Source organism: Megascapheus bottae, chromosome 22, assembly GCF_031878675.1.
Source record: "Megascapheus bottae isolate mThoBot1 chromosome 22, mThoBot2.hap1, whole genome shotgun sequence".
NCBI lineage: Eukaryota > Metazoa > Chordata > Mammalia > Rodentia > Geomyidae > Megascapheus > Megascapheus bottae.
The window spans coordinates 18,889,449-18,903,069 of record NC_143530.1 but is presented as its reverse complement, the minus strand read 5'-3'; the positions used below and the strand labels follow the sequence as shown (position 1 = coordinate 18,903,069).

The window sequence follows — 13,621 nt, the reverse complement described above, 5'->3', positions numbered from 1 at the left end:
CGTTAACCAAGATGCAGATTTTATGATATTTTATCTCTTTCTGAGCCTTTTCAATAAATGCTAGCTGACTACTCTTGCATGTTGAGATAGATATTTAGAATAATCAAAACATCAACAAATTGTGATGTTTGATTAATTCAGGGCAGTCCAACTTCTTTATGAAGAATAAATGGGTGGAGATGGGTGCAAACAGAATTTCTATTGAGTGACTAGAGAAGATGTGATGATGGAGATTTAAACTAAGAGACCTGAGGCTGGTAACTAAGTAAATATGTGACATATAAGAATTATCTTAGGGGGCCGGGAGTTTGGCCTAGTGGTAGAGTGCTTGCCTAGCATGCACAAAGACCCGGGTTCGATTCCTTGGTACCACATACATAGGAAAAAGCCGGAAGTGGTGCTGAGGCTCAAGTGGTAGAATGCTAGCCTTGAGAAAGTCCAAGGACAGTGCTCAGGCCCTGAGCCCAAGCCCAGGACTGGCAAAAAAAAAATTACCTCAGAAGAGAGCATATCTTTGATAAGAGTTTTGAACTGCGCTGAGTTTAACCATAAAAATGTTGTAGTGATCTCAGCCTCACAGTGATTCCCACCTATAATCCTAGCTAGTCAAGAGAGGCATAGATCTGTGAATTTCAGTTCAAAGCCCACCTGAGCAGGAAAAAGATTATAAGATTCATTTTCAGGTAACCACCAAAGATCCTGGAATGGAGGTGTGGCTCATGTGGTAGAGCACCAGCTATGAGAAAAAACAACAACAAAAAAACATGCCAAAGCCCTGATTTTGAGACCCAGTACTGGCTCAAAAGAAAAATAAAACCAAACATTATTTAGTGGTTTAGGCATATATTCATATAATCACCCCTCCAATATTAAGTAAGAAACGGATATGTCCTATTGTGAACCGTGAACTAAATTATGGTTTCAGAATTGCCTTGCTCACATAGTTCCAGATAAGTGTGGGACCACAATTTAAAACCATTTTTGCCTGGTGTTTGAGTGGCAGGAGCCATTCACAGTCATGTTCTGCTTGGGTAACTGTGCCAATTCTATTTTGAATCACCTTGTTGAAATGGGGCAATCACTGGGACAATGGTAATCTTCAATCCTGTTGGAATACCTCCTTCCTCCTCCCAGATTCCTGGTACATGAATGGATTTACCTTCATTTCAAAAGATATCATCCTTTCCTTACAGTCCAACTGTTCTGAAAACTAGGCTCTTGGGGTGGTGGAGAGTTGAATTTCAGCCTATGTCTGTGATTCCATCATATTCACATTTTGCAGGTCTCTTGGTCAGTCTTCCTCTGTTTGTATCTGTGTTTGCCAAGATGACAACTGTTCCATCTACTTAAGGTGGGCTTTTTCACCATGCACAACAGACACTTAGCAACTATTTCTTCCAATTTGAAACCAGTTTTGCCTTTGCTGTGTTTTGGGAGATTTACATTAAAAAAAACTGTCTATACCCAATTCTTGTAGTAATTCGTATATATTCTAGTAGTTTCATGATTTTGAAGTCCAGATTCAGGTCTTTGATTCATCTGGAATTGGTCTTAGGATGTTTAAAAGAAGTAGATATCTAGTTATATCAATCTACATCCAATTTTCTCAACCCTCTTTTCTGAACTGATGGTCTTTTTCCCAATACATGTTATTGATGCCTTCATCAAATATTAATTTACACTAAATATGGAGATTGATTTAGGAATTCTCTGTTCTATTCCACTGGTATGTACGTCTGTTTTTATACCACTACCACATTGTTTTAACTGTTATAGCTTTGTAGTAAACCTGAATTTCAAGCAATTGAATTTCAAATAAATTCAAGTAAAGCTGAATTTCAGAGGAAGGACAATGCTAAATAAAAAGTAAAAAGTAAATAATTCTCAGATTTAATATAAGTTGATAATTAAGATTATAACTATACATTAAATTGCTTAACTTCTCTGTTTTTCAAAACCTCAGGTTTTCAAAGCCTCATTTTTAAAATATCATTCATATTAAAATATGGCAATATAAACATATAGTCATATAAACATACAAATAATGTATGGAATAATAATATAAACATATAAAAACATTTTTTTTGCTATAGGGCTTGAATTCTGGGCCTGTTCAAGGCTATGGCTCTACCACTTGAGCCACAGAACCACTTCCAGTTTTTTGGTGGTTATTTGGAGATAAGAGTCTCATAAACTTTTGTGTCTGGGCTAACTTTGAGCCACAATCCTCAGATCTCAGCTCCCTGAATAGCTAGATTTACAGGTCTAATCCACCAGCACCCAGCTTAAACATACAAATAATTTATTTTTACTGCAGTAAAGTATTACTTATTTAGTAACATAAAAACCAACAAAGCAATGATCATTGAAGCCAAAAATAGCATTTAAATAATTCATAGGTTAAATATAAAAATTTTTTAAATCATAAGATATTTATTTTAAAATGGAAAGTCTTTAACCTGCTTTTACCTCTTTGCCTCCTCATTTTATGAAATAGTTCTGTATGAGAACTCAGGTTCATCCCATTTTATAACATTTGCATTCTGTCATGAACCACATACCTACCTCATTGTCCTCAGTTCTATATTTAGACTTTCAGCTGTAACCGCTTTAGGACAGCTGCTCTCTTCCTCCTTTGTGGGTTAAACTACAAAACTGAAATTGTTCCTTTGATCTTTTTATTCACTCAGGGCTTATGACCTATATTTTCCCTGAGATTTTATATATTGAGAAACATTTCTCCATTGTCTGTATCCAGTAATGTCCACTGGCTGTGGATGAAAGCATCTTGATTCCCATTTTCCCCATGGAGTGAATCTATTGATTGTTCTACTTTTTTTTCCAGTCATTTAATATTCCTATGAAGAAGGCTGAAGCCAACCTTATTGATTCTTTTCCTTGATGACTTGAATTTTGTTTGTTTGTTTTTTTATATCTGGGTCAGTGTGGAAGTATTTCTTCGCTTTAAAGTTCAGTTACTTTAAGGACGAGATTTTTCACTAATTGCTCTACATCATTGTGTTTCTAGCATCTATAATGTTCAGATTGGCAGATTTGGGTATTATTTGTTTTTGAAAAAATTATTGACTCTCTTCCAGGAAAGAATAGATTTTTCCCCATTTCAGCTGTTTATTCTGAAAGAGTAATTATGTATGTGCTTTTACAGCTGCCACTTTATTCTTAAAATTTATTTTTGCTCCTGCTAGCTTTTATACAACTGATATTATTTCTATCATGTCTTTGAGTATTTGCCACTTCCAATATGCTTTTCATTTTTCCCTTTACTATTATTTTTATTGTAAATTTCAAGGATAATAATGCCTTAAAATACTATAATTTTCTAAAGCACTTAAGCAGAGGTACCAATTTACGATATTAAATTTCATTGATCTATACAATGAATCAAAGTAACTTAGGACATGTAAACACCAGTTCAGTGAAAAGCTGTTGTTTGATTTGGAGAAGGGATTGGTTGGAGATATCTAAACACACTGGGATATAGTTTGGAGTAAAATGCACGTGGTTTAAAAATGGCTCATGTCATATTATGGAAATGATTTTTCAAGGCTATAAATTCAATAGTATTAGTTCTGAATATGCCTTGAGCACTTTATTGAAATCTTCCATTTGTTGCCTATTGGCTCTGGATTACCTAACTAACCCCCCCCCCCAAAAAAAAAAATGAATAGACACCAAATTTGAAGGCAGAATTTCCAGATCCAGACTTCACATTTCATGGAACCATCACAGGTGACAGCACAATCCTTAGTGTCTAGCTAGTTCTAAAAGCTTCCCTAGGAACAACAGAATTTCTAGCACAGTTGTTAGTTACAAGAACAGTTGTAGCAGCAGCAGCAAGTTTACTGCAACAACTGAGCAGCAACTGATGTCTACTCAAGGCTCTAGCCTTTCCTCAGCACCAATGGGTACATTCTCCACAGTGAGTCCGTGATGGTAGTTGCTTATCAAGCAGCTCAAATCAATACCAAAGAGCAGGCAAAAAGAGCAAAATGGCTTTGTGATCTTGGGTAATGTTTCCTCTGTTGACTCACACTTGCTCTTCAAATACTGTTAAATGCCCTTCAGTCATAAGCAAATTTTTCTTAATTTGGAATATCCATAATGGTTTCGGTTTTGTGGTCTGGAAAATGATTGATAGGGATGATTAATAGACTTAAACAATGAATCCAGCAATTGAAACACACATAGAATGAATTTTTCCCAAAACACTTAGAACATTTATAAAAATTAATTATATCCTGTACTAAACAGTATTTCATCCATGTTCAGGGCATCATTATAATACCACCTTCTAGGATCAACCAGTATTAAATGAGAGATTATTTTTAGAATCTGTTTAAGCTTCTATATATCAAGGACTCATGAGTCAAGGGCATATAATAACGAAATATTTTAACTACATGATATAAATAAATCAGTAGATATATAAACAAATCAGAGACTAAAATATGAGATCTTAATTTAAGGAAAGGAGAAATATATATCTATATACTACTTGAAATAAGCAATCAAAAGGCACACTTAGGGAATTGAAGGGAAGAGAACTGAGTTGTGATTTGCAAAAGATTAATGAAGTAAGCACAGTTGGTGTGACTGAGTAAGAAAAAGGAAAGGAATGCTTCATTGAAAAAAAAGATGAAAAGTGAACTGAAAATGTTACAGACATCTACAAGATAACATGAATGAGCTTGCTATCACTCTAACAGAATGCTCCAGATAAACAAGTTATAGAGAAGAAAGGTTGATTTCATCCAAATCTTTGCTATGGTAAATAATGCTGCAGTGAACACTTGTGCTACTAGCCTTAGTATGTTCTTGTTCTGGACATTTGGTACATGCCAGGAGTGGAATTGCTGGATCATATGGGAGCTCTATGCCAAACTCTTCTCTCCTTAAAATATCTTGTAAATCTCCTTTATTGACTCTTGGGTTGTTTCCAAGGCATATATAATATTCCATGGGAGAAGCTGTTACCTGGTCCAGATTGGAGTTGGTATTCATATATTTAAAACTGCATATATGATTTAGGTGTCCTACAGTTGTTTAGAGATCATGTATAAAAATTTGAAATTTTGAACATTAGCTACTTTGTAGGGTTTGCTGCTTATAGGAAATGCAAAAAAGCAATCCATTGCTCATGAATAAAATATTTTCCTGTCTACAAAATTGATATCCATAAGGCATTATCAACAAAAGATGATCTTTATCATCTAAGCACTGGTTCATAAATATGGTTTGATGGAGCATATACTTATTTATCTTATAGCATTTACATTATAATCTGAATTGAATAATTTGGTTGGAAATAGGAATTCCTGCTCATTAGGTAATCATACAATAAACCACAAATGCTTGATGAATATATTCTTTATGTTGAACATATGACATATGTGTTTTAAATTAATGTATTTAAATCCATGTTCTCATCATAACAGATCTACAATCATAGATAATCTCACTTGCTATGAATAAGAAAGTGATTTTTCTCCTTTTATAAGTGTCTAGGATAACATAGCTATAGAAAGTGCTCATATATCCTTACAAAATTCTTGTAACATTGCACTATAATGCAGCATTTAAAAAATAGCAACATCAAACTACTTTGTAAAAAAGAATACAAAGGAACACACTTAATTTTCTTCTTTTGCTTTATTTTTGTAAATTTAAAATAAGAAGCCATATTTTTCTTATTGAAACAGATTCATGAAATAGCAGATACTGTGTTATATAAAATGTTATAAAATGTATGTGTAATATGGTATATTACAAATATTTCTTCAGAAGCCAGGATCCAGAACACTTTAAAAAATACTTTTGTTCCCTTGTTTCATTTTAAAGGTTCTATTAAGAATCAGAAATATGTGATTATAATAAAGAACAGATCTCTGATTAAAGAAAATACTTATCTTGTTAAATTTAAAGTATCTTTCCTTCCACTGTTCTCTAATCTCAAACTTTGTTAGGCTTCCTTCCTTCATATTAGGTGCCATTAATCTGAGCATGATATAAACATTTTGGAGAAAGTAAGATTAATGACATCTCATAAAAACATTAATGAGCTTTACTGTTTCATCGATATATTCATATATTTTTTTCAAGTGTGAGAATTTTTACATATCTTATGAGGAATAATTTCACTCGGAGACAAGATATTTAGGGCAATGAATTCATGTGTGTGTGTGTGTGTGTGTGTGTGTGTGTGTGTGTGTGTCTGTGTGTGTCTGTGCACACATGTGTGTATGTGTGTACTTGTGTACAGGTGTGTGCACTGGCCCTGGGGCTTGAACTCAGGAACTCAGGAGCTTTTGTGCTCAAGGCTATCACTATATTCACTTAAGCCATAGTGCCACTTCAGGTTTTTGCAAGTTCATTGGAGATGATCCACGATTGGCTTTGAACTGTGATCCTCAGATTTCTGCCCCTGAGTAACCAGTATTACAGGTACAAGCCAACACTAAGGTTAAATTTTTATATTTTATTAAGTGATCTTGTACCTGAGTAAAGAGAATAGTATTCAAACGCCCTTGTTGAATCACAAACTCCCTTTTATTTATAATGAGAAGTGTACTTTTGAAAAGCCTGTTTTGTTGGGTGCACATTTTACTTGGAGAACAAAGATTAAAACCCAACCAACATTCTGCAGCTTTTTTTAATCTACAAATATTATAATTTAGGAAAAATATAAAATTCCTTGCAAAAAGTGTTTAATAGAAACTTATCTGCTATATCTGTGTTATAATCTTCCTTTAAAAATGAATGTTGGCCGGGAGTTTGGCCTACTGGTAGAGTGCTTGCCTAGCATGCATGAAGACCCAGGTTCGGTTCCTTGGTACCACGTGCATAGAAAAAAGCTGGAAGTGGTGCTGAGGCTCAAGTAGTAGAGCTCTAACCTTGAGATAGTCCAAGGACAGGGATCAGGGCCCAGGACTGGCAAAACAAAATGAGTGTTACTTCTTCCAACACTCACTTAGGTATACAAATAGTTGAAAATATACCCAAATTTCCTATAACCTTCATCTTTTTCTTCTAATATTTGAAAAACAGTAGTCTCCTAATAAACATTTCCTTAACTTTTTTAAGTTTAGGGTTTTTAATTTTCTTTTTTCTTGTTACTAGAGCACTAAACTATACCCTTTGTAGCTTTTCTGGCTTTGTGGCTGTTTGTCTTTTTAGACTCAATTCTGGCAATCAGGTCACTGGCTTTATTAAATTGCATATGTACTTTCTGCTCTAGTATAAATTCAGAACATTTAAGAAGAGGACTCAATTACTTGTTGAACTCCAAATATTAATCTAAAGTTAAATAATGTGCCCATTAATTTTAATATGAAGCCAGAAAAAAGACATTGGACCTATCACCAGAAGCTGGCATCCACAGACCTTTCTCAGGAAGAAAGTAAAACAAAACAAAACTAGACTTGCTGATTCCTAATTCTTGTTTATGTTCACTTAGTGATTCTGAAAGCAATCTCTGAGCTTTAAAGTACTCTGGTTTTGGTTGACATAAAACCTTTCTGGCTTAACAGTTCTGACACCAATGTGGTACTAAAGAGGTTTGGTAGAGAAAGGAGAGCCTTCATTAAATGAGAGAAATGGAAAGACACTTCCATTTCTCAGCTGCATTGCACTAGTAGATATGGAAATAGAATGCTGTGCATCTAGTGGTACACTGCATTTTCCTCACACATGTGACCATTAAAGATTTCATTTTTAGTTGCCATAAGGAGCATTCCTGAATGTAACTGTTTGCTTTGTATTGAAAACCAAGTGTCCTCCTCTGCCATGGGGAGCCCCCCCATTTCTGGCTCTTCCTATAAACCATTTGGGGCTGCTGACATTTTTGGTTTATAGCAAATCTAACATTCTCTGCATACACATTTTTCACTTCAACCAAAGAGGCATTTATTAGGCCTCTAATGTGGGCCAGGCCCCGAGTCATATTTCTCTCTGATTCCCTCCAGTCTCAAGCAAATACAATATAAAAACCAGAATTAGAGATGATAAAAATTAGCCTGACTTTCTTCCGATTCTCTATAGCATCCCTGTCTTCCCTGTCCTGTAGTTTTAAAATCTCCCAACAGTGTATCTAATATTTCACATGAATACATTATGTTTCCTTGAACCACAAACAAATGGTATCTCCCTCATCTACTCTGCCCCCCCACACACCTGGTTCTGGTTTTCAGTTTATGCACATTTTACTTTGAAAAAATTCTACCTAAAATAGTTCATGGATTCTTTGGAGTATTCATCATAACAGTGAAATCTAAACATCTGATTATAATTAAAAATCAATGACCACTAATACAACTTGTATAAAATGTTCTACAGAACAACATGTATGTCTATAATATTCTCCCTGTGAGGTTTGTTTTCGATTTTTCATGTATTGTGAGTAAATTTATGTAGTGTAAACATGCTTGCTATGATACTATAAATTTAATAAATTTGGCACATACCAACAATACTCGACAAGGTTGTCCTCACTAAACAAAGGCTGTTGACATGTTTATATATGTTCCAATTAAAAGTCATTATTGATGGGCTATAACTTGCTTTACAAAATGTCTCTGGCATAAATTTCAGAAGTCTGATTTTATTTTAACCCAATGACAGGATTTCCACATTATCTTACATGTAATTAAGGCTGTGGCTCTTATTCCTTCTTCAGCATAGTGCTATTTTAATGCATTCTAGGGTTTTTTTTTTGGACTAAAGCTATTTTATGTAGCTGGATGACACTTTTATAATTTAAGTATCTTGTGTTTAATCTTCAGTGAAGTCAAATAGCATTTTTAGGGATATTATAAGCATGAATTGTTCTCATTTTTCCCCTAAAGGCTTAAGCTAGGCCTTGCACACAGTTAGTGCCCAAGAAATGACTATTGGACTTGTAAAAAAATGATTATAGCCATTAAGAGCATAAAACCTTTCCTATGTCATCTCTCTCCACCATGCCTCTCAGTAGGTTGCCAGTCACACTGTATTTAATCTCTGCTTGAACACGTACTTGGAATAATGCACATAGCCATACTTAGGCATATAAATCCATATCTTTCTCAGTTCTTTAATCCATTATCAAACAAGAATTATGAATATTCAATTTTCAGTGAAGCCTCTGTAAAACATTTTATTGTTTGGGAACTCAAATGGTGGCTGGTCTACTGTACTTTTTCAATTAGAAACGAGTGCCTTCAGAGTGTTATTTAAATAAACACAGTCACCATATTGTACTATATTGATTAGTGCCACCTATAGTTTTGGTGGTAACTTTCACAAATTTGTTGTTCTCATGAAACACAGTGGTTTACATACCCATGCCAGCAAATTACATTATCCTTGCAGCAGGGGATTACAAAGCAAAGTAATGTCATCTATTTTGGAAGATTGGAAAAGCCAGGAGACCATGGATTTTCACAGGCCCATCTGGATCATTTTTCTGCTTTTCAGTTGTTGATCTGTGCATCACCAATGAAGACTAAACAGCACCAGCTGCATTATTTTGCATCTTTTGGTGGTCTCACAGGTGGCTAAGCATGATCAGTGGATTCAGTGCATAACTGAATCATTAACTATAACTTAAGCATTAAAATAACACTAACTGAACTACTTTTTTTTTTCTTTTTCCTTTGGGTCACACTCATCTTCGGCTATTCTGATTGGATATCTGTATGTTAACTGTGATGTGAACACATCTTACTTTAGTCAACTCTGCTAATGCTAGAGACCATCAGACTGAACAGAATTAGAATTTTGATATGGCATGATTGTTTTAACCTTCACTCCTGTCCCATTTGATACTCTTGAGAGCTATTGATGGAATTCTACTTTTAGCCCATTCTTCCTCTGTTGCCATGAAGTCAGGACAAGTATATCTTTAATGTAATTTTATTGTCAAGGTGATGTACAGAGGGGTTTCAGTTACCTACATAGGTAATGCGGGAGTGGGTAACAGTGTTCCACAATGTTTGACAAGTATGTTTTTAAGATTATGGAATTATAGTCAGAAAAAATAGAAAAAATATACTTTTTTCTGAAAAGTATACATGGAAATGGAGTTCTCACTGTGATGTTAGAGTCAAAGAAAATATTCTTCAGGAAAATCTACATTTTTTGAAGTACAAGTAACATACAATTAAATTCATTTTTAAATATGCACACATCTTGAGCTTTGAAATATGCATACAGTTGGGTCACTGTCATCAAAATAAAGACAGAGATAATGCCTATCCTACCAAACAGTTCTTTCATATATTTTTTGTGCTCAAGTTTTTTTCCTCCCTCATTCCATACCCAGGCAAATCCATGGTCTCCATTCTTTCCTATCACCTTGTTTTCTCTAGAATATCATATAAGGGTAGTCATACAGGATTTGGTTTCAAGTGTTATACTGCTATTACTAAGTCTGGTTACTCACTGCTTAGAAATAGTTCACCTGGTTCTTGTCACCTTGTTATACCACCACAAAGAGAACTGACACACTCGATCTGCCTACCTGGGAACAGGTAAACAGGTGGACGTAATACCTCAATGACACAGCTAGCTCCTATGTGCTTTGGGAAATGGTCACCAAAGGCAGGTGGATAGAGACAAAGGTAAGCATGCAGCAGGAAATCTGTTCTGAGATGGTGTTACAAATCAGACACAAGTTCTTATCTTTCACCTCTAGAAATGACTCCAGGCATATTGAAATGCAACACCAACAGGAATTAGATCCTAGGTCTGAAGTCACTGCTTCTCCAAGTAGGATTTCAAGATGATCTGCATCAGAACCATCTGGGAAAGTCACATTGCTGTAGCTTCCTGGCCTCCACCTCAGGCATGCTGAATGAGAACTGTTTGGACGAAGGACTTTTTTTTTTTACAAGCTTTCTGGAAGACTGTGAAATACAAGGTCTGCTGGCATTCTACAGTGAATATTAACCACTCGAGGATTGAGAAAATATGAAGAGAGGCAGCTGTGAAATTGTACACGGAGTTTGGACGGATTGTTTCAGGAGTAGAAGCTCATCTGATTCTAGAAGTAAAATGCAATAGTGTTTCTGCTGATGCTGAAAATGGGAAGGAAGAATTAAGATGAAATGGTATGTCAGTTGGCAATACATTAGGCAAATTATGTCAGACATAAACGTAAATGGATGTATATATACAGACAGCTAAAGAAGTAGAGGTACCAAAGCAGAATAATTTGCACTCCGAGAAAATTTAAGAAAAAATGTAAATAAACATATTGACACAGTTATATATTTCATTATATATATTCATTAATATATTAACAAAATTAATAAAGATTTTTATCTTATTTGTCATAAAATGCCTTATCTCACCATTTACAAGGACAGAAAGAAAAAGTTTTAGATATATAATATACAAAAATTTAATATCTACTATTTATCATAGCAGCATAAAATAGTACAAATACATATTTATTGTAGATACTGGTATACTCACATACCAATAACTGAAATTGGGTGTGTTAACACACCAAGATTGTTTCTCGAGTTTTTTTCCCCCTTAAGATAGATACATTTACTTCTCATACAATTTATTTCTTATTTCGTGATAATGTACTTGAAATAAACATATTGTAAAGGAAATTTCACTCTGTGAACATGAATAAAATGTAGAGATGTGGAGTGCAAAAGACAATACCAATCTATTTTAAATCTATGAGGTCTCACAAATATCGACTACAGGTCATTCTTGCTCAGCTGGAAGGCTAAAATGGAGCCATAGATGATTTTCTTTAAAGTGCAAATGGAAAGCAAGGCTCCATGAGTTGGTTCTGTTTATTGCAAAAGTGGAAAGAAAGGGGGAAAAGGGGCCTTTACCCTTAAGAAGTGTTGAGTTTTTATGTTCTACTCCAGTAACTCACCCCCAAATGAAAAACAGACTTTGGGTCTGTTCTGCCATGATGTTTAGCCGCAGCACTGCATCCACGTGACTCGTGTTTTAGTTTTGTTTGTGTTGCAGCATAAATGAACAAGGTGTCAAATGAACATGGTGACCCCATTTTTATCTCCAGCAGACTAAATCCATAACAGCACAGAGCCTTCTTTCTGCAGTTCAGCGAAATGGAGTGTGGAGAATTTCACAAACTCAGCTGGTTTGGGGGAGCTGGAGAGGACTGAAAGTCTCCTGCATCCTGACTGTCATCTGGTAAGAACATTTCCACACTCGGTGACTCACATGAGCCTTGATCTCAGCGCTTTCCCTTGCACACTAATCACATTCGCAACCTCTGTTTCCTCCATGGCGTGTGGAGAATCTGCCATAAAGAAAGTGCCCTTTCAGCGGCAGGTTTGCTACACACAGCACTGCCCTGGTTTTGGATAGAGCTCAACTCCATGTCTCCCCTGGGCACAACGAACAGCAGAATGGAAGAGTGAAAACTGCCAAAATGCTAATCATGGAAAGAAAAAAAAAAAGAATAACAAGATCCAGATGGGATAAAATGGACCTATTTCATTTATCCTGGGAAACTCTACTGTATATCATTTGTGATGCTTAGTACCCCGAGCCTTGGCCCTCTATAAACAAATACAACAGAGACATATGCCACAGGATAATAAACAGAGCTGCCCATAAATTTGATGGGGTCCCATGCTGCAGTGCTCTCTGCACACACCACGGCTGCGGCTGGTTCAGTGAGACCCGAGGCTGCAATCTTTTCTCTTGGCTGCGGATCAGCTGTGTAATCTTAACTCATCCAAAGGGGCAGAACCTCTGTGGGCCAATTCAGCCTAAGCAAACTCACTAAGCAAAATCCACCTGGCTTGCCTAGGCCTATGCCAGAGCTGGAGAACCCCAGAGATGGTGGATGGGTTTCTGAAGACCTAGCAACTCTGCTGTCCGCCATCCATACAAGATGATTAACTCATCACACTCGCTTCTCACATCTGGTTCATTTTACCTAAATTTGTAGAGGTGCTTCACATCCATCTATGTTTCTGAAGTTCTTAAATTAGGCCATATTCATTATACAAGAGGGTTTCCACGGACATTTCCATCTAGATGTACAAACGTGGCTGGAGCAAACACACTCTGTCTACCTCCCTCTTTCTTCCGAATGAAAACTAATTCAACAGGGTTTCATGTTTTCATACATGTACATAACACTCCCTCTCCCATATTCATCTAATATCTACTCTCCCCATTGGGTTGATAAGCCAACACCAACCTGTTTTACACTTTATTTTTTAGTTTGCTGTTCCGGTGGCCTGAACTCAGGACTTGGGTATTCTCCCTGAGCCTCTTCGCACTCAAGGTTAGCTCCTTACCACTGGAGCCATAGTGACACTTCTGGCCTTTTCTGAGTTTGGAGATAATAGTCTCTAATCTGACTTAGAACTGCAATCTTTAGATATCAATATCCTGAGTAGCTAGGATTACACAGTTGTGAACCACTGGTGCCTGGCTGTGTTTTATTTATGTGTGTATGTGTGTATATATACATATATATAAACATATGTTTGTATTATATATAATGTATATTATGTTATATATAATATTAATAATGTTAATATAATATATACATATAAATATACACATACTTATATACATACTATACAAATGTGTGTTAGTTACACAAATTATTTAA

General features: G+C 35.6%; 1 long non-coding RNA gene across 2 annotated transcripts; it reads left to right on the top strand.

Moving 5' to 3' along the window:
• The first annotated feature begins 3,837 nt into the window (after window positions 1-3,837).
• LOC150048335 (uncharacterized) lies at window positions 3,838-12,597 on the top strand. 2 transcript variants are annotated; one of them, XR_016539243.1, is made up of 3 exons: window positions 3,838-3,940; window positions 10,691-11,105; window positions 12,050-12,597. It is a non-coding gene; the product is annotated as an uncharacterized LOC150048335 (long non-coding RNA). The 2 variants fall into 2 exon arrangements; XR_016539242.1 differs by having other exon boundaries at window positions 12,047-12,597.
• The last annotated feature ends 1,024 nt before the right edge of the window (window positions 12,598-13,621 follow it).